Here is a 22558-nt window from a genome sequence, read left to right as displayed (position 1 = left end):
AGGGGGTGATAACGGGGGGTTTGATTTACTATTTATGGCGGTTTTTATTTTTGCAGCTGTCGCACGCTAAAAGACGCTTTTTATTGTAAAAATAGTTTTTGCATCACCACATATTGAGAGCTATAATTTTTCCGTATTTTGACCCACCGAGTCATGTGAGGTCTTATTTTTTGCGGGACGAGTTGACGTTTTTATTGGTACCATTTTCGGGCACGTGACATTTTTGATCGCTTTTTATTCCGATTTTTGGGACGCAGAATGAACAAAAACCAGCGTTTCATGAATTTCTTTTGGGGGGTGCGTTTACACCGTTCCGCGTGCGGTAAAATTGATAAGACGGTTTTATTCTTCGGGTCAGTACGGTTACAGCGATACCTCGTTTAGGTCGTTTTTTTATGTTTTGTCGGTTTTATGCAATGAAAAGTATTTTATATAAAAAATAATTATTTTTGCATTGCTTTATTCTGCGAGCTATAACTTTTTTATTTTTTTGCTGATGATGCTGTGTGGTGGCTCGTTTTTTGCGGGACAAGATGACGTTTTCAGTGGTACCATGTATATTTATATGCGTCTTTTTGATCGCGCGTTATTACACTTTTTATTTGGTGGTATGATAATAAATCATTATTTTTTGCTTCGTTTTTTATTTTTATTTTTTAAGGGGTTTGCTAAAGGGGTTAACTAATGGGACAGTTTTATAGGGCGGGTCGTTATGGACGCGGCGATACCTAATATGTGTACTTTTATTGTTTTGTTTTTTTTTTATTTTCAAAAAATGAATTTATTGGGGAATATTTTTTTTTTTTTTTACTAATTTATTTGGCGATTTTTTAAAAATTATTTTTACACTTTTTTTTAATTTTTTTTTACTTTATTATATAGTCCCAGGTGGGACATCACTGTCCTGTGACAGATCGCTGATCTGTCACATCACAGATCACTGTGACAGATCAGCAATCTGTCACAGGCAGTGCACAAGGCTTCCTCTTGCCTTCGCTTTGCAGGCACTGAGGAAGCCAGCTTCCTCCAGGCCCCCGAAGGCCCCCTGGAGGAAAGGAGCCCCCCGCAGCAGCGCTGCACATTGCGCTGCCGTGGGGGGCTCAGGGAAGCACGGAGGGAGCCCCCTCCCTGCTGATGCTTCCCTTTAACTCCCGGTTCACCGCGATCATGTTTGATCGCGGTGTGCAAGGGGTTAACGTGTCGGGGGCGGTCCGTGACCGCTCCTGACACATTGTGCCGGGTGTCAGCTGTGATAATCTACTATCCCGTCCATGGGCATAGGGGCCCGGGTCCCATGGACGGGATAGTAAGTCGGATGTCAGGAAGGGGTTAAGACAAGTATTATCTTTTAAAGGGAATCTGTCAGTAGATTTTTGCTACCTAATCTGATAGTACAATGATGTAGGGACATAAACCCTTATTCAATCAATGAATCACTTAGTTTACTTGGTGGAGAAAGTGTGATAGAGTCACAGTTTTTTCTGCTGCAGATCTAGCAGAGCTCATAATGCTGAGCCCTGTATAACCCCGCCCACACCACTGATTGGCAGCTTTCTGTGTACATTGTATATTGACAGAAAGCAGCTAATCAGTTTTGGGTGTGGGGTTGGACAAGGAGGGAGCTAGAAGGGTTAATAATAATAATAATAATAAATTTTATTTTTATAGCCCCGACATATTCCGCAGCACTTTACATTTCAGAGGGGATTTGTACAGACAATAGACATTACAGCATAACAATAATCACATACAGTAGATTATAACAAATACCAAGAGGAGTGAGGGCCCTGCTCGCAAGCTTACAGTCTATGAGGAAAGAGGTAGACACGAAAGGTGGGTGGTAACAGTTGCCCTGATTGTATGGACCAGCCATAATGTTAAGTGTGTAACAGTACAGACACAGAGGGCTAATGGATGCATAAAGCATGTGGGAACATGATGCTGGGAACCTGGTTATGGTAAAACTTTTGGCTCTGCCACACAGGGATAGGTTAGGTTAATGTGTTGAGGCGATAGGCCAGTCTGAATAAATGCGTTTTCAGGGCACGCTTAAAATTGTGGGGATTGGGGACTAATCGTATTGACCTGGGAAGTGCATTCCAAAGAATTGGCGCGGCACGTGTAAAGTCTTGGAGACGGGAGTGGGAGGTTCTGACTATTGAGGATACTAACCTCAGGTCATCAGCAGAACGGAGGGCGCGGGTAGGGTGGTATACTGAAACAAGGGAGGAGATGTAGGGTGGTGCTGAGCCATGGAGGGCTTTGTGGGTGAGGGTAATAAGTTTATACTGAATTCTGGAGTGGATGGGTAGCCAGTGTAATGACTGGCACAAGGTAGAGGCATCGGTGTAACGATTGGTGAGGAATATGATCCTGGCTGCAGCATTCAAGACAGATTGGAGAGGGGAGAGTTTTGTAAGAGGGAGACCGATTAGAAGAGAGTTACAATAGTCGAGACGAGAATGAATAAGAGAAACAGTAAGAGTTTTTGCAGAGTCAAAAGTAAGAAAAGGTCGAATTCTAGAAATGTTTTTGAGGTGCAGATGACAAGAGCGAGCCAGTGATCGAATGTGGGGGGCAAAGGAAAGCTCGGAATCAAGTATGACCCCAAGACAGCGGGCATGTTGCTGGGGAGTAATAGTGGAACCACAGACGGAAATGGCAATGTCGGGTGTAGGTACATTAGTAGCGGGAGGAAACACAAGGAGTTCAGTCTTTGACAGGTTCAGTTTCAGATATAGTGAGGACATGATATTAGACACAGCGTTTAGACAATCGCCAGTGTTTTCTAGAAAGGCTGGCGTGATGTCAGGAGAAGAAGCGTATAATTGGGTGTCATCAGCATAGAGATGGTACTGGAAACCAAATCTACTGATTGTTTGACCAATAGGGGCAGTGTACAAGGAGAAGAGGAGGGGGCCTAGAACCGATCCTTGAGGAACCCCAACAGTAAGGGGAAGGTGAGAGGAGGAGGAACCGGCAAAAGAAACAGTAAAGGAGCGGTCGGAGAGATAGGAGGAGAACCAGGAGAGAACGGTGTCCTTGAGGCCAATGGAATGGAGCATAGTGAGGAGGAGCTGATGATCCACAGTGTCGAATGCTGCAGAGAGATCCAAGAGAATTAGCATGGAGTAATGACCATTTGATTTAGCTGTTAGCAGATCATTAGAGACTTTAGTGAGGGCAGTTTCAGTGGAGTGTAAAGAGCAGAAACCGGATTGGAGAGGGTCGAGAACAGAGTTTTCTGAGAGATAGCGGATCAGACGGGAGTGGACCAGGCATTCCAGGAGTTTAGAGATGAAGGGAAGATTAGAGACAGGTCTATAGTTAGCGGCACAGTTTTGGTCGAGGGATGGTTTTTTAAGTAGTGGATGTAAGGGTTGCCAACCTGACTTTTTTATTTTTTTTCTGGACTACTTATGAAAAAATCACGGACAGACAATACTTTTTTTGCACACATTGGAAAACCATAATACATCTTTAAGATTATAAGTCATCCGTGCCTGCTTCTCATATTTCTGTTATGAAGACATCAGCTGCATTCACTGTAAACTGTACAATGATGATAATTGCAGAAAAAAAACTACAAAAAAATCTGCATAAGTCTCTTTAGCTTCAAAATAAATCACAGAAACCTTATTTTTTTTTCCAGACAGGGCAAAAAAGTGTCCAATTTTTACACAGACTACCTTAGAATTTCTGGAGAGTTTCTAACTCCGGCAGCTAGTGTAATATTCTGCTAATGAGACACTGATTTTATTGAAACAAAAAAAAACACAGCCTAGTAAGTGACTTATCGCTGGAATCAGGGTCTCTGCCACTACATCGTGCCGCTCTCATGTGACATACAAAAAACCTGCTGGCGGATTCCTTTTATTGATGACCATAGTGGTAAGTATCAAATTCCCACCTATTATAGTCTCCTAATCAACTTTTTACATGTGCTATATCATGTTTTTACATAGAGTCAATTACTAATTATATGTAATTTACCTAATATTCTAGAATAGATTAACAATCATTACTCCGATGGTTTACGTAAACTGTAATTAATACCTTATATCCCTGGAGTTTACGATGGAGAAGAGTTATTATATTCTTATCTGTTGTAGTCTGTGATATTGAAACAAGGAGCTTGTAGTAACTTAGGGAATTAATGAATGTAACACTTTGTTGTTTCGGAGGATTTGTATACTGCCTATAACAAACAAAATAAATAACAATTGAAAAACTCATCCTGAACTAAACTTTTGGAGAAGTGGTTCAGTAGAATAGGCGCTTGGGTGCTATCTGTATATTGTTGAGAAGTTGTCTATTTTACTTTATTAGTTTTTCATTCATATATTTTATTTTTATTTTTTTCATTTTATTAACACAAAGCCAAAGCTAATATTACCAGGGGCTACGGACATGCAAAACATTTATATCTCATTTGTCACCATGTTCGTTATTTTTGTTACATTTTTGTTTATTTTATAATTGTGCCTTTGATTTTTTTTTTCGTGTGCAATGTTTCATCTCTAAGCAACAATGTACAATTTCAGCCCCACACACAATAATAAATGATGGCATGTACAATGTGGCGCAGATCTGTTGGGTCAAGGAAATGAAGCATCAATCAAGGCTCCATTTTTCTCTGAGCAAATGCCTTTCAGCTTCCCTTATCACCCCCTCTGGTCATAGAAGCAGTCAGCTAATGAATCAGAAAAAAAGCTGGTTACCAGATGTCCTGGCCTATTAACACACGCTGTATCCTGCATTGGCATTCTCAGAGCTGCTAATATGTTGCATGCGCTGGTAAACATGAATTGTTTTCTTCAGTATCCTACAAAAATTCCTTTGTCTTTTCTAATAGAAATGATTCGCAGACTCTAATGTGTATCCAGGACTAAAAAAAAGAAAAGTAAAACTTATAATCTGGAAGAAATCCACCTAGGATCACCTAAAGTCACCTTAGGCATGGCACTGAAATAAATGTATCACAATGTTGTTATCACTAACGTTCACTGATGGTCGCACCAATATCTGCACTCACTGTATGTTTATACAGGAACCTAATGTGAGGTTAAAGAATATTCTGGAGAAGCATCATTATGGGCCCAAAAGTTCTGTACTGGACTTTCCAAGCATGTGCACACAATGTCTTTTAGGTGTGTGGCTCCCCAAGTTTTTCGGGAGGAAGATGTATCAAGACATGTCCTTTATCCTAAAGCATCTTTTCTTGTCATTTCCTGAGCACATTTTCCAACTTCTTTGACTGCCACTATGTTATTGTAAAGAAGAGAGGTTTGTTGGATGCAGTGAAGAGCCGGAGGCAGAGAAGGGGTTAGCAGGATTTATTGAACAGGTAATTAAACAAGGAATACTCCATGCAGGGAGGCAAGACTAGAAACAGCAAGAACAGGAATTGCACACAAACACAATGCACAAGAGAAAGATTTACAAAAATAAGGTAACTTATCGCTTGCAAATCTTGCAGAAGAAAGGTTGGAAAATCTCCAGATGGTGTCGCAAATCGTGGACAAAGTCTCTAGCTCTGTTACGGAGGTACGAGAAGCACTGTCTCTCGACTGTGCTCATAATAATAATAATAATAATAATAAATTTTATTTCTATAGCGCCGACATATTCTGCAGCACTTTACATTTCAGAGGGGATTTGTACAGACAATAGACATTACAGCATAACAATAATCACATGCAGTAGATTATAACAAATACCAAGAGGAAAGAGGGCCCTGCTCGCAAGCTTACAGTCTATGAGGAAAGAGGGAGACACGAAAGGTGGGTGGTAACAGTTGCCCTGATTGTATGGACCAGCCATAATGTTAGGTGTGTGACAGTACAGACACAGAGGGCTAATGGATGCATAAAGCATGTGGGAACATGATGCGGGAAATCTGGTTATGGTAAAACTTTTGGCTGTGGTTGGATAGATTAGGTTAATGTGTTGAGGCGGTAGGCCAGTCTGAATAAATGTGTTTTCAGGGCACGCTTAAAATTGTGTGGATGGATCCTGTCCTGCTTGGCTTGGGTGCGCTCTAATGTGGAAACAGTCCTTTTTGTAGATTCCTCAGGTATAGTGCCAAACAAGAACCATGGGCATGCTCACAGACCACGGCAGCAGGCGGTTCTCTGGAGTAGTCTCTAGGAATTGAGCAGGTCAGCTTATCTGAAACTGCAGGTGGGGAAAAGCTGTTCAACGAGGCAGAGTCAGGAGTCAACTCAGTCGTGACACAGTCAACTTTGGAGTAAGTACACCGGGGAATTGATGGCATGTGGCGAGCAGTCAGAGCAGCGGAGAGGGAGTCAGCCTTCTCCTGTCACTTTCCTGCCAAGTCTACCCTGTTCCCGTGCTCAGTCCTCTTTATACTCCCTGCGCCCCCTGCTGTCCAGTGTGAAGGTCTTTCCCCCCAGAAGAACCCTCCCCTGGCAACAGTGGTTAAATATCGATGCGTATGTTCATTATTTTTAGTGTTTATTTAGTAGTGCTGTTTCAGGGGGGTTATGAGGCCTCCCCGTGTGCACATGTGGCGCCCCTGAGGGTCCGGTCACCACAGAGGTACTGCACCTCATCCAGAGGTGTGGTATCCCACCCTCAGGAAAGGAGGGATCGCCACCCAGGACTCCTATCACTTGCACCAAACACACACTAGTTTAGTCAGGGCATCTGTGTGTACCCTTTGGGAGGATGGACTCATCCCAGACTGGCTAGGAAAGGGTGTTGGGGAGTTAGTGTGGAAGGTAGGTAGAGTGGGAGGAGCTTAGGTAGTGGAGTGATTGTGGGCATCCAATCAGAGAGAGAAAGGTGACAGTTGGTGGGTGGAGCTAGTTCTGAGGTAAAGAGATCCTTCCAGAAACTAGTCAGTCGGTGACAGGACCAGCGAGAGAGCAGGATTGCTGTAGAGGACTGTGGGTGATAAAGAGAGCAACATCTTAACCACGCTCCTGGACTGGGAAGAAGGGGTCCTAGGGGCACGGGTAGTACGCCTGGCCACCCGTGGGGCCCACATCCTGGAAGGGAAGGACCAGGCCAGAGCGAGTCAGCCGGACCCTGAATCTAGTGGAGGATTATAGGACTCAGCTTTATAAGCCGGAGGCTGAGGTAACTTTAAGTGCCACAGCCACAAGCACCCTCCAAAAGGCAGCGGTATGAGTAATGGACCTCAGGGCCTGACCCACATCGCCTGAGGAGATCCGTGGCTACCAGCTGGGGGCACTACTTGTGAAGGCGCAGGGCAGGGAAAGTAAGGAGAATTCAGCGCAGAGACACGGCCTTGAGAGAAGACACAAGGAGGAGTCCTGAAAGGTGTACCCAATCAGCCTGGGAGTTTGCTGGACCCCTCCCTCGGAGGGCACAGCACTAAGTGAACCAACGTGTACACGAAACTTGTGAGTAAAAACCCAGAAATTGCACCTGTGTCCTTTGCGTCATTTACATCTTGCCTGTCGTACACCGCATCCACCATCCCCGTCACCGGCTCAACTGCCCTGGGACACAGCTCTACCTGTGGAGAGCTTTACCATCCCCACTGCCCTAACACTGTCCCAGAGGTTCTGCAGAGCAGCGTCGGCTTAACACCTGCATGGCCGAATACCACAGGTGGCGTCACGAATGCCCTTTTCCCCTATTAATAATCCTACCATCTTCAGGTACAGTGCTGAGAGAGTAAATAGGGTGTGTCAAGGGTTGGGTTTCTGAGCAGCAGAGAGATATGTGGGACTGGCTGCTCATAGATCCTCACTCCAGGGCATGGTACGAAAATAAAAAGGTTGTCTCTTTAAGTGACTGTGCTAAGTCTCCAGCTCGAGTCTTTTGTGCTGGATCTTATGCCGACTGGTTGAGCTGGATCAAAACATATGTGCCATTGTTCCTTGACCCATTTTTGTTTTCCTCATGCCCATATGATTTATATACTGCACAGTTTGTGAAGTTTGAAAAAACCTACAGTACCTGGACGTTGTTTAAGAAATTACTTCCTGTATTTCAAGCGCTACTGAGTCAGCGGGAGGGTTACGATAAAGATGAAGAAAAGAAAAAATGGAGTCAGCACACCGAAAGAGTGTACAAAAAAATTAATTGTTTATTTATAAGCCCATTGTGGCAAAATTATATATATATGTGTAACTAAACATGTGTAATTGCAATAATTTTCTGGGAGAAATACTTGATTTTCTAGAGCAATTTCAAGGGTGCTAACACTTTCAGCCCTGACTGTATATGAGTTTGATATATAGATATCTGAGGTTTGTGCAGTTTTCTATAGAGTTATGGTCTCATGTTACAACATTTTCAACTTACAGTGGTCGTATTGATTTGCACATCCCGTCAGTCACAGTTTTCCTCATCAGGATCTTTCTGTGCATGCAGTTTCACGGGGAATTGTTATGCTTGCACTAAGGCTATGTTCACACGTGGCTTTTTTTCGCGTTTTCGCGGCGGTTTTAACCGTGCGATTTTGCCGCGAAAACGTGAATAAGCATCCCATGCATTCCTATGGAATTCCGCAATGCTTTGCTAATGCTGCGGTTTTTACCGCAGCGGAATCGCTTCACGGTAAAAACCGCAGCATGCTCATTAATTTAGCGGAATCGCAGCGATCCCGCACCCATAGGAATGCATTGTTCTGCTTACTTTCCGCATGTGGCTGTGCACACCATGTGAAAAGTAAGCACAACATTTGCGGATGGTACCCACGGTCCGGAGGAGAGGAGACTGTCCTCCCGGCTTTGGGTACCATATCCCTGTAAAAAATAGAATTTAAAATAAAAAATATTGTTATTCTCACCTTCCGACGTCCCGCACAGCCTTCCCGCCTCTCTCCACAATCCCGGTCACAGTAATCCTTTGCGAGCGATGACGTCCGTTCTCGCGGGATCACGAAGTCTCACGTCATTCGCACGACGTCATCGCGAATGACCGTGAGACGTCGCGATCCCGCGAGAACGGACGTCATCGCGGTAATTCTTGCAAAGGATTACTGGGACCGGGAGCGTGGAGAGAGGCGGGAAGGTACGCCGGAAGGTAAGAATAACAATATATATATATTTTTTTACTATTTTTTACATCCTATCTTTTACTACTGATGCCGCATAGGCAGCCTCAATAGTAAAAAGTTGGTCACACTCGTCAAACACTATGTTTGACGAGTGTGACCAACCTGTCAATCAGTTCTCCAAGCGATGCTACAGATCGCTTGGAAAACGCTAGCAATTCTGCAAGCTAATAATGCTTGCAAAATGCTAGTTTTTCCGCGGGAAAAAGGCGGGAATTTAAAATGCGATTTTCCCGTGGAATTCGGAATTCTAGCGGTAATTTCCGCAAGAGTTCCGCTACGTGTGAACGTAGCCTAAACGTCACTGAAAGAAAAGTGATCTGCTCATTACAGATCCTTACCTTTTCCCTTTAGGCGGGGAAACTCAGACGAGTCTCGCATGTTAATACCCGGCACTGCTGCCAGCACTCGTACAGGAGCGTGCGGCTCTATGTATTGCTATGCAGCCGCACGCTCTGTTCCTGAGTGCCGGCGGCAGTGCCGAGTATTAACATGCGAGACTCATCCGAGTTTCTCGCATGTGTGAGCCTGGCCTTATACTTACCTATCCTTGGTTGAACTTGATAGACCCTTGTCTTTTTTCAACCTTACCAACTATGTAACTATATAAGTATGTGTATATATATATATATAAATATCACTGATACATCCTCAGTTAGCTCTTTCTACAGCTAGTGATAGACAGTGAAACACAGAGGCTATAGAAGCTAATTGATGAAAGATTTTAATGAATATCTGCAAAAGTAATTTTTAACTCAAAATACATGCATTTAAGGCTGGTTTCACATTAGCGCTTTTTAAGCGCACGCACGGCCGGGGGTAGCTCCGCCCCTGAGCCGGCTCTCTGCCCAGCGTGCCTGCCCCTTGCTTGTAGCGCCGCCTCCTAGCGCACAGCGGCGCCTGCGATCGGCGCATCCTATCTTTAGCACTTTTGACGGTGCGCCGTGCGCGCCAAAATCCGAAAAGTTTGATTTTGGCGCGCACAGCGCACCGTCAAAAGTGCGCAGCACAGGTCAAAGCGCAACTAGCGCACGGCCTGCGCACGATCTGCGCACCCTATGCTAAAGATAGGATGCGCCGATCGCAGGCGCCGCTGTGCGCTAGGAGGCGGCGCTACAAGCAAGGGGCGGGCACGCCGGGCAGAGAGCCGGCTTGGGGGCGGAGCTACCCCCGGCCGTGCGTGCGCTTAAAAAGCGCTAATGTGAAACCAGCTTAAGTAAAAAAAATGCATTTGATGGTGCATATTTAACATTTGTTCGCGTTTTAATTTCGGCACCTGAACAATTCCATGATATTTTTTTAACTCCAAGTTATGGAAGTCTCAAATTATCTATCAATATATGTTCTGCTGCCCGAAGATCTGTTCCAATGAATTAAATGAAATCTGCCACCAAGTTTTTGCTACCTAATTTGAGTAGTAGTAGTAGGGGCAGATATCCTGATTCCAGTGATGTATTACTTACTGGGCTACTTGCTGTAGTTTTGCTAATATCAGTATTTTATCAGCAGGATATTATCATTAGAGGACTAGTAAACCTGGTGCCATACAGTCTTCCATATTCTTGAGCGCTGCATAACCCCACCCCCACTACTCATTGGAAAATTTCTGCCTATGCAGAGTGCACACAGAAAGCTGCCAGTCAGTGGTGTGGGTGGAGTTATACAGAGCTCACCTTTCAGAGAACTGGTAGATCTGCAGCAGATACAGCTGTGATTTTATTGAACCTGCAGAAAGCAGCCCAGTAATTGACACATTACTGGAATTGGGGTTTGTGCCCCTACATTATGCTGCTCTTATATAGTGTAGCAAAAGTCTGGTAATAGATTCCCTTTAAAAAGTGGAAGATATTTGGGCTATTCTTCTTCGTAGAGATGTATCCTATTGCTTCTAGCACAGCCGCTTTGAACTCTCGATGTAGCTGATTGCCGTGAGTCTCCAAGGAATCTTGATATGAAAGCCTTTTAAAAGCTTTATATGTTTCCTCCTTGTGCAGCTACATGGAGTGGTCTCTCTCGACATGATAAATGATTTCTAATTTTTTCTGTTCGTGTAAGGGAAAATACATTTTGTGGTTTATTAGGATGTAGCAGGGAAAGGAAAAAAAAGACATTCACACTCCTCAAACTGTTACCTTTTGCAGGTGTGCTGTATGTTAATTTTCAAAAGTTGTCAAGTGTTGGCAAATCGCATGCATAAATTACATAGTAAGTAGAAAACACTGCCGGAATAAATTATTTCACAGGTGGAAAAAATAATATCTGTATCGGTTAGCCAAGCTCATTATGGAGCGACAAGCGATAACCCCAGATCTCTGGTCAACAGTCGGTGGCATCTGTGAAAGTTTGACAATTAATATTTTATTGCAGGATATGGTGTCAGCTGCACAATAGCTCACGAGCGCCAGATTACATTCATCCTGGCTTCACTGCAGGCTTGATGTGATGTTCACTAGGCAAACGCATCCTGACATTTAAAAAGAAAATGCCGCACAGCTTTTAGGTATTGTGCTAGAAATTGGACGTAGAGTTTGGAGCAGAGCTGCCTCTGGAGCAATCCTGATCTACAGGTGCTTCTCACAAAATTAGAATATCATCAAAAAGTTCATTTATTTCAGTTCTTCAATACAAAAAGTGAAACTGAAATATTATATAGAGTCATTACACACAGAGTGATCTATTTCACGTGTTTATTTCTGTTAATGTTGATGATTATGGCTTACAGCCAATGAAAACCCAAAAGTCATTATCTCAGTAAATTAGAATACTTTATAACACCAGCTAGAAAATGAGTTTAAAATCCAAAATGTTGGCCTACTGAAATGTGTGTTGAGTAAATGCACTCAATACTTGGTCTAGCTCCTTTTGCATCAATTACTGCATCAGTGCGGCGTGGCATGGAAGCGATCAGTCTGTGGCACTGCTGAGGTGTTATGGAAGCCCAGGTTGCTTTGATAGCAGCCTTCAGCTCATCTGCATTGCTGGGTCTGGTGTCTCTCATCTTCCTCTTGAGAATACCCCATATATTCTCTATGGGGTTAAGGTCAGGTGAGTTTGTTGACCAATCAAGCATCAGTGATACTGTTGATTATAAACCAGGTATTGGTACTTTTGGCAGTGTGGACAGGTGCCAAGTAGAGTTGAGCGACTTTGGGCAGATCGGGTTTCAGATGAAACTGGTCCGACTAGGGCAAAAAAAGTTGGAGATTCGTCCAAAACCCGACCCCAATGCAAGTCAATGGGGAATAAAAGTCGGCATTGAGCGGATGACATTCATCCACTCAATGCCAACTTTTATTCCCCATTGACTTACATTGGGGTCGGGTTTCGGACGAAACTCCGACTTTTGTTGCCCTAGTCGGACCAGTTTCATCTGAAACAAATTTTGTTTCATGAAACCCGATCCGACCAAAGTCGCTCAACTCTAGTGCCAAATCCTGCTGGAGAATGAGATTTCCATTTCCAAAATGCTTGTCAGCAGAGGGAGCATGAAGTGCTTTAAAATTTCCTCGTAGACGGCTGCACTGACTTTGGTCTTGATAAAACACAGTGGACCTACACCAGCAGAGGACATGGCTCCCCAAACCATCACTGATTGTGGAAACTTCACACTAGACCTCAAGCAGCTTGGATTGTGGCCTCTCCACTCTTCCCCCAGACTCTGGGACCCGTAGCATCTCCATTTTTCGTGATCTCAGGTTGGGTGAGGGTTTATTTTTGCAATCCGTGGTGACGTTTTTAATTATACCATTTTGGTGCCCATATATGATCTTTTGATCTCCCATTACTGCATTTTAATGCAATGTTGCGGAGACAAAAAAAAAAGTAATTCTGACATTTTGAGTTTTTTCCCGTTTAGCTATCAGGTTAATTCTTTTTTTTATATTGATTGGGCGATTCTGAATGTGGCAATACCAAATATATGTATGTTTGATTTTTTTTTTAATATTGTTTTATTTTGAATGGGGCAAAAGGGAGGTGATTTGAACTTTTATATTTTTTAATTTTTTTAATATTTTAAAAAATATTTTGGCTCATAGCAATCCAGCAGAGACAGCCATAGAGGTCTGCTGGAAACCTTTGGTTGTCATGCCAAACCATCGGCGACCTGCGGCCAAGTGACATGGTCGCCGATAGGCGGGATTTCCAGCGCGCTTGTTAAATATCAGAGTTTGACAGAGGCATATAATGGGTTAACAGCCAGGGGTGGATCTCGATCCCTCCCGTGGCTGTTAGCTGCACATGTCAGTTGTTCAAAACAGCTGATATGTGCCGGAAAAGATGTGGGCTCACCACCGGAGCTCACATCAAAGGGAGGGTCTCGACACTGACGTATTATAGTGCCCGATGTCAGCAAGGGGTTAAAGGTAAGCTACTACAAGGTTTTTGCTATTTAATCTGACAGCAGCATAAAATAAGATTAGTGAGCCTGGTTCCAAGGATGTACTAATTATTAGGCTGTGTGCTGTAGTTTCAATACAATTAGTGCTTTATCAGCAGGATATTATCATTATCACAGCTGATCAGGTCTCACGTGCAAGGCAGTCCAGTTATTCTGTGTATTGCCACCCCCCCACTGATTGGCAGCTTGCTGACAATGTACATAGGAATCTGCCAATCGGTGATGTGGGCGGTGTTATACAGCGCTCAGCATTCCAACCACCGCTAGATCTAAAGCATAGAAAACTGACTATCACACCTACTCCACCCAGTAAACTAAGTGATACATTGCTGGAATAAAGGTGTATGGTGACTTTATCAAAATTGCACCAAGTGATACATCATTGGAATAATGCGCTCATGCCCCATATTATGCTGCTCTTAGATTACATAGCAAAACCTGCTGACAGATTCCCTTTAAACCTCATATGATGTTATGCCTACGTCACCCCACAACCATCGTTTCGCACTGAGCCTATAAACTGGAAAAGGCACCAGAGATTCTGGCAGGTATGAAGCAGTTCACAGGACTCCCCAATGACGGCCGCGGACTACTGACATGACTTCTTGACCTGGGTACTGAGAATTAAATTGCTCATTTCTAATAAATCTGCATTTTATGTTCTTAGATTTTGTGGCTCCAGTCTAAACTGTAAAGCAATATATAGCAGGTCAATTTGAGATGAGCTTATTACTGGCACATTTGTGCACCTGTATGATGGATGGAAGAGGGAGGGTTTATGTAGCATATCTGACAGCTTCATAGATCCCATTGTCTAACCTAATGCACCAACCCTACTTTATGGGGTGAAAACATGATGAAAGGTTCTTTTTCAATAGTAAAAGCTCACACAGGGAGCTGGGCAATGGTGCTGCTTGTGAGAGCCACAAACCATGACAAAAAAAATCACATTTGGGCTCCGATTCATTATTGCTTTTGGCTAGAGATGAGCGAATTTGTTAGGATTTTGGCCCCGAATCTCATTTTGACATATTTAAGCCATAGTCAAACAATACTCGTGCCGAATGTATGTCTTATGATCGGTTCCGAACATATTCGGTAATTTCTACTCCCATTGACTCTAATGACAGTTGGCTGTGTTCGACGAATCTTGCAAAAACAATATTCGAGTCCGATCGTATTTGGAGCCGAATCCGAACAAATTCGCTCATCTCTACTTTTGGCGCCTGTTTTTTGTCTAGTTTGTGTGCTTTGTGCCTTTTTTTTAGTTTGCACCCAACTCACTATTCTATTGCGCCCTATTTTAAGTCAATTAATATCTGCTCTCTTTTTTTTTTCTTTTCTGCTGTGTGGTTGGAGTTTAGCGACTCCAGATATTTTAGCCTCATTTATCAATTGTGACTTTTGAAAATTCGCAAAATTTAGCTCAACTCCACTCCAGTCTCCACGGTGATGTTTTTGAGTATGCCAACATTTTGGCGTGATTTTTCCACCATTTTGCTCAAAAAGTCACAAAAGCAGTTCAAGGCAGGAAAAAAAAGACCATTTTTTGACAAATTAATGAATCACCAGCACCATTTTGAAGAATTTGGTGCTAAAACCAGTAGCTTGTACTACAAGACAAAAAGAAAAGTGATTTAAAAAGATGAAAATGGTGAATAATCCAGGTTTTCAAAGCACAGAGAGTGAAAAATTTCATAGTCAGAAAAGGCCTAAATCAAAAGGGCAAAATCAGATTTAGAATTCCAGGTATGGGCAACAATAGGCAGAACAGCACAGAATCCTAAAAAAGTAGAATTACTGGGTAGACGATGACCAATAGTTAAGACACAGAGTGATGAAGAGTCAGGGAAGTAATAGGACAATGGTCAAACAAAAGGCCAGAGTCACACTTGAAGAAGAAACTTGCACGAGTCTCTCATATCAATACCTGGCACTGCCACCGGCGGTTCGGACTGGAGCGCTCAACTGCATAGAAAGACATGCAGCCACACACTCAGTTCCCGAGTGCCGGGTATTGAGGCGAGAGACTCTTGCGAGTTTCTCGCATTGCACTCACAAGTGTGACCCAGTCCAAATGGTAATGATGGAGATTTACCAAAGTAAATGGCACTGGGAAAATGTCCAGAGCAGATTTAAATAAAATTGCATTGACTTTGATTGGAGCACATAGCCAGGCAGGCTACCTGTGTTGCCCAATGCATAAATCCTAGTAAAGTTGTAGCTCATAGGAGCTACAAAAGGTGAACATATTTAGGCAACACAGAAAAAGCCACCTTTGGCCTCTTTGGATCTCTATGTTTAGCAAATGTAATAACTATTTTGTCAGTTGCCAGAGGGGGAAGGAGGCTGATCCTGTCCAAAGGCTGTACTTATCATAAAAGATTAGCTTCAGCAGCACACAAAGCAAAAAAGTAACTTAAAAGTGTATGTTAATTACATAATGTATTGGTGGGTTAATCTTTTTATTAATTGGTGCACATAACATTTTTTAAAAACACAGAATAAAAGTTACATTTTAATATGTGATCCTTTTCCCATAAGATTGTAGGTAAAATACAAAGCGTGCGTGCTTTTTTTTTAACTTTGTTGCTGTCAGTCCACAAAGAATTTTGCCTAATTCCAAAAGACTCTTTAAATTTGATGTGCATTTTATGATTTATTCAACAATGATGCACAAATCTGCAGAGACATAATTCATTTGAGAGTTCATTAATTATGCAAATGAGCTGCAATTAACAAATGTGCATAGTGGATGGTATTTGCATGATAATAAACTTCACATTTAATAAGATACCTTATTACGTTTTAAAACTAAATGCTCATGTGAATAATTTGAAGCACATTGTGGGCAATTTGCTTTGACGTTAAATTTAACGACATTGATGTCCCCAATCTGTTGTTAAAATAAAATTAGATTAATATACAGTGTTTCTGCTTCTGACACATATACATGTAAAAATCAAAATTAATTACAAATTTAGAAATATAGCACAGTGTGTAGACTCAATCTGTTTTTACTGTGGTATACCTCTGTGTTTTATTCATATAGTTAAGAAAAAAAGACACTTGTTTTACATGATCTGTATTGTTTTTTTGTTTTTTTTTTTATCTAAAATATGTCCAAAAATTTTTTTCCGGTTGATTTCTTGACGTGTTTTGGGAAGGTTCGAGCTTAGTTTTCCAATAAAGAGCTTGTAATACCTTGCAAAGAGAGTGCTAAATGAGATATTTTGGCAACTGGAATCACCACTAGGCAGAGCTCATTGAATGCTGTTCATAAAGTTAGCTGTGTCTAAAGCCTATATCCTAATACAAAGGACCTAAAAATTAACATGGCGTAAAACAAGCAATATTGCATCGCCACCATCATTTGCAGAGTTTAGCATAGCATGAAAAAAGGACATTTATTGTGAAACAGATTGTTGTCAGCCTTACAAAATATATATTTTTATTTTCTTGTATTTACTGGTAATTTATTTTTGCATAAAAAACTGCTTTAAGAGATGAGTGAAACGATTTCTGACTAATCAAATTTATCACGAACTTAACAGCCAGCCAGCATTCTTTGTAGAGATGGAAAAGGGGTTAAAAAATAATAAATTCTTATACTCACCGATACTTGGTCGGCCCCTTACCTACCCAAAAACTTTGATTGCTAATAACTCCAGAAAGGAGAGGTGAAATTAAAAATAAAATAAAAAACCTGTGCCAGTGGCATTTTCAATGTGCCAGCAGCTATGTGCCAATCGGTGGTCCCGTGATGTGATATCCAATGGGTTGCTATGACAGCCGAGGGTCTATTTAAGGGAACAAGTCACCAGATTTGTCCTACAGGAGATAAGACCACTACCCTTCAGCCGTGACATACAGCATTCTAATATGCTGTATATATGCCTCAAATCCAGCCTGCAGCAAAAGAAAAAGACCTTTTATTATACTCACTGTAACGTCCCACACTATCTGTGGATGGGGATTACTCGCTTTGCTGGTTGCTGAGGCATATGCTGGGACACTCAGGGTTTAAAAAGTCCATTTGGTTTATTATAAAAACAGCATAAACTGCTCCTCAGAAACTTAGTAACATGCAGCCTCCCGTACAATGTCCATGAAGACAATTAACTCTATAGGAAAAACACAGTCTCTTTCTGACCCCGGTCAGCATAACACAGATTCCTTTCCGTTACCTGTTGGGGTCGGCCACACAGGTCCCCAGATGCCTCTTATCCTCAGAGGTATCCCACAAACATAGCATCAACACAGCCTCTTTCTGACCCCGGTCAGCATACCACGGATTCCTGTCCGTTACCTGTTGGTGTTGGCCACACAGGTTCCACCGATGCCTCTTATCCTCAGAGATATCCCATAAACCTCTCTCACTGACCCCGAACAGTATGAATAATAATAATAAATTTTATTTCTATAGCGCCGACATATTCCGCAGCACTTTACATTTCGGAGGGGATTTGTACAGACAATAGACATTACAGCATAACAATAATCACATAGATTATAACAAATATCAAGAGGAATGAGGGCCCTGCTCGCAAGCTTACAGTCTATGAGGAAAGAGGTAGACACGAAAGGTGGGTGGTAACAATTGCCCTGATTGTATGGACCAGCCATAATGTTAAGTGTGTAACTGTACAGACACAGAGGGCTAATGGATGCATAAAGCATGTGGGAACATGATGCTGGGAACCTGGTTATGGTAAAACTTTTGGCTGCGCCACACAGGGATAGATTAGGTTAATGTGTTGAGGCGATAGGCCAGTCTGAATAAATGCGTTTTCAGGGCACACTTAAAATTGTGGGGATTGGGGACTAATCGTATTGACCTGGGAAGTGCATTCCAAAGAATTGGCGCAGCACGTGTAATGTCTTGTAGACGGGAGTGGGAGGTTCTGATTATTGAGGATGCTAACCTCAGGTCATCAGCAGAACGGAGGGCGCGGGTAGGGTGGTATACTGAAACAAGGGAGGAGATGTAGGGTGGTGCTGAGCCATGGAGGGCTTTGTGGGTGAGGGTAATAAGTTTATACTGAATTCTGGAGTGGATAGGTAGCTACTGTAATGACTGGCACAAGGTAGAGGCATTGGTGTAACGATTGGTGAGGAATATGATTCTCGCTGCAGCATTCAAGACGGATTGGAGAGGGGAGACCATCCACTCCAGAGGTATCTCACAGGCCTCCTTCCTCTGGCTCAGACTAGCCATCACTCGCTCACATGTGCCAAACACACCTCCATTACATAGCTCCAACCACACAAAGGTACCAAACACATGGCTAGTCAGGTGATTGTGACATCACCGCAGGTCCTCAAACACAAAAAGGCTTCATCTTGGGTATTCAGACACGCCCCCTTAGGTGGGTATGTATGTGCCTAGACCCTCCCATCTCTTCAAGTCACCTGGAAGCCTCCCAATGTATAGCAAAAACCCTCAGCAGTAGATTTGCTGAGCAAAACACACCAGGTTTCCATCACTGGGCCACTCACCTCTGTGATACCTACCGCCCATCAACCACATGACCAGTTGTCATGCCACATCACCTACGGGGCGGTCTGGTCTGATGAACATCACTGGTCTCATTCCAGTGCCTCCTGTTGTGAGTTCATTTTCCCCTTCGTCACTGGGGTCTGGTGAACTCCCTATTCTGGTAAAGGAAGGTAATGAGCCTGATTATCAGGCACCTGAGTCTAATGAGGATGACTGGCTGAGTGGAGTCACGGACTGGATATAAGGCTGCCGACGCCCTTCTGCCCTGCGGGTGATTTCTCTGTGGACTTCTAGGACACAAGACTGATTCCTGCTCCCCTAAAGCTAAGTTTTCTGTTTTGGCTGTTAGCTTTTTGTTTTGTTTTTTGTTTTCCTTGCTTTTCTGTATTCTGCCATTCCCTGCTGGGGTGAGCTGAATCTCCTTTTGCCTGTAGCTCTGTCTTCAGTATATTCCTGAGTACTGACATAGCTTTTTTGAAGCCTAGCGTCTTCAGGGCCTTTTTCACTGTCAGTCTGTTGGCTCTTATTTTCATAGGGTTTTTTACGGATTGCAGACAGTAGCCTTCCTGTCCTTTTCTATCTAGTTAGCTTGGGCCCCTCTTTGCTCAGTCTATCTTTCTGTCTGTGTTAGTATTTTCATCTTGCTTCACCGTCATTATATGTTGGGGGCTGCCTATTGCTTTGGGGTCTGCTCTGGGGCAGTTTAGATTTCCCCTTTCTTTCTTTAGGCCTATTTAATTCTCCGGCTGTGATCGAGGGGTCTAGGGCATCGTAGGAACCCCCCACGGCTACTGCTAGTTGTGTTGATAGGTTCAGGGGTCTGCAATCCGGTAGCTGCCAACTTCTCTGGTTTTCTGGACTTAGCTAGCATTTCTGTTTTTGCCTCCTATGGTGACTCAATCATAACAGCCTCCCTTCTTCACCGTTCTCCTTCTGTGCTTCTTGTGGATGACACGTCCAATCTATGTCGTCCACATAGTGTTCCCAGCATTGCGCTCCTGCACAGGCACACTTCTCTGCCCTTGAGAGCATGTTTTGGGATGCAGTGACAGACAGAAGGCAGAGAAAGCGTTAACAACTTTACTTTAACAGGGGGATACTCCATACAGGGAGGTAAACAGTTAAATTGGGAAATAAACAGTTAAATGGTAGAATGCACAGTTCAAAGACAAAGCATATGCAGTGTTGAAGAAGAATGGTTTCAATAACGGCAATTCGTTTAAGTTAACTTATCCTGTCATTCGTTTCTCAGGCTGTGGGTGTTGCTGAATGGATGATGGCACCAAGAATGGCTGACACAATGCTTGTCTGATGAGGTCCTGTAGGCAACGATGTTCCATCTTCTGGCGGCAGTGGTCAGTCTCCGGTACCTTCCACTGATCCCCTTGTCCATTAATCGATGTGCCCGAGATTGGGCAGGCCACAGCACTACCCGGGTCCCACATAGCCCGGCAAATGTATATTGGCAAGTCAGGGCACAAACATCTGTCCCGCACCCGGTCTCTCTTAGGTATCATGTGCGCTGTACTCACGGCCTCGTAGCATATGTCACCTTGTTTCCTAGTCACCATCGGACACACTACACGTCTCTCTCTCCTGTCCCTGCTAGTGACAGCTTAGGTACACGGACGTGGGCCTGTGCGGTAGTGGTACTCCAAGGATGGAACACTCTTCTCTCCCTGCTGTGCACTGCCTGTTCCCACCAAGAATGACTGCTTACGCATGTGCTGTCTCTCCTACAACTTAGCTACACCCCCTACTTCTGGGTGCAATGGTTTGTCCAGTCCCTTATGCTTTCCCCCGGACAACACAGGAGACAGCCCCAACAGTTTTTGACCCAGCACAGAACAGACACCTGCGGCCCGGTCTTCCTCCTTACACCCTGACCAGTGCTCATTGCTGGGTGTCTTTGACCCTTCCCGGCACATGTGCACTGCAGCACTTTGTTCTGCCCTTGAGAGGGCAGAGAAGTGATACTGCGCAGGAGCACGATGCTAGGACACTATCTGGATGATGTAAGATGTGTCATCTACATGAACCACACAAGCAGGATGGCATTTCAACAAGAAGGGAGCCACCGAACCATCCCGTAGGTCATTATAGAAAAAGGTATTTTCCTTTTGTTGCAGACTGGATTGGGAGCATACATACATGATATTAAAATGCTGTATGTGAGGGCTAGACGTTGTTGTTCTTATCTCATATGGGACAAACCTGGTGACAGGTTCCCTTTTAAGATCTCCGTGCTTGTCTTTTACAGAGCTCCTTTGATTTCCAGCCAGTGACGGGGCTTCAAGAGACTGTGATTTTTACAATGTTCAGCAACACTGAGGCATGGCATTGCTGTATATAGCACAAGCGATCAGACATTCGTAGGGTATAGTCCCCTAAGGGGACTAAAAAATACAATGAAAGTAAAAAATGTTTTAAATAATAACAAAATAAATGTTCACATCATCCCTCTTTTCTCCCATTAAAAATATAGACAATAAACATATAAAAAATATGCATATGTCGCATCATCAAATTCAGAAAAGTCTGATCTATCAAAACATAAAAAGAATGAACTCTATTGGTAAACACCGAAAATAAATTAAATGCCAAAACTGTGGGCGGGTTTTATGTCGCTGCAATGACGCCAACTGCTATACCAAGCGATCAAATTGTCATATCTATCCCAAAATGCTGTTAGTAAAAACATTGTGTCGCCTCGCAAAAATAAGCCCTCACACGGCAACCGATCAAAAACTGAAAACGTTTCTTATCTTGGAAAATGGCGTTACAACCATGGTGACATTGGACATGTTTGGTATCAATGTAATAGTACTGATGAGGAGAATCATATTGTAAAATCACTTTTACGACACAATGTACGCCGTAAAAAAGCAGCTTGTTATCTGTATAAAAAAATGAAAGGATTAGGCATTTAAAATCAACATGACCAATCCTTATGTCTCCTAACATTGTCTGTCTGGGTATATATTGTGAGGTCCCCATATATACAACATGGTAGGCTGATCCCACCCAAAACAGAAAGTATGGCCAAGGTATGATACATTCTCATGATGAACTTTTTGGTGAGTTTTTGATGTTGAAGATTTTCTGCAGCATTTCTGCACCTATTAATAAGACGGATTACTTGCATTTTTTCAAGCAACATCAAAAACTCACCAAAAGCGCATTGTGGGAATTTAGCCTAAAATTTAATATGTATACAGCCTTAGGTCACGTTCACCTGTTCAGTATTTGGTCAGTATTTTACCCCAGTATTTGTAAGCCAAAACCAGGAGTGGGTGATAAATCCAGAAGTGGTGACGTGTCTCTATTATACTTTTCCTCTGATTGTTCCACTACAGATTTTTGCTTAGAAATACTCAAGTAAAATACTGTCCAAATACTGAACGTGTGAACGTGGCCTTAGGGTTCACCCACACTAGCATATAAAAAAATCTGTCTTATTCTCATCCAAGAGAGTGATAAAAAAATGTTTTTCATTTATCATCCATGTGCTGTCTGCGTGGAGTTTTTAAGAAATCAATTTTCTTACTCAGCAGCTATTGATCATTTACAGAACCATTTACACATTCTTATGCTACAGAACTGA

The sequence above is a fragment of the Dendrobates tinctorius genome, unplaced genomic scaffold, assembly GCF_039654945.1.
Source record: "Dendrobates tinctorius isolate UK_male_01 unplaced genomic scaffold, ASM3965494v1 ptg000056l, whole genome shotgun sequence".
Taxonomy (NCBI): domain Eukaryota; kingdom Metazoa; phylum Chordata; class Amphibia; order Anura; family Dendrobatidae; genus Dendrobates; species Dendrobates tinctorius.
This window is presented reverse-complemented; position numbering follows the sequence as displayed.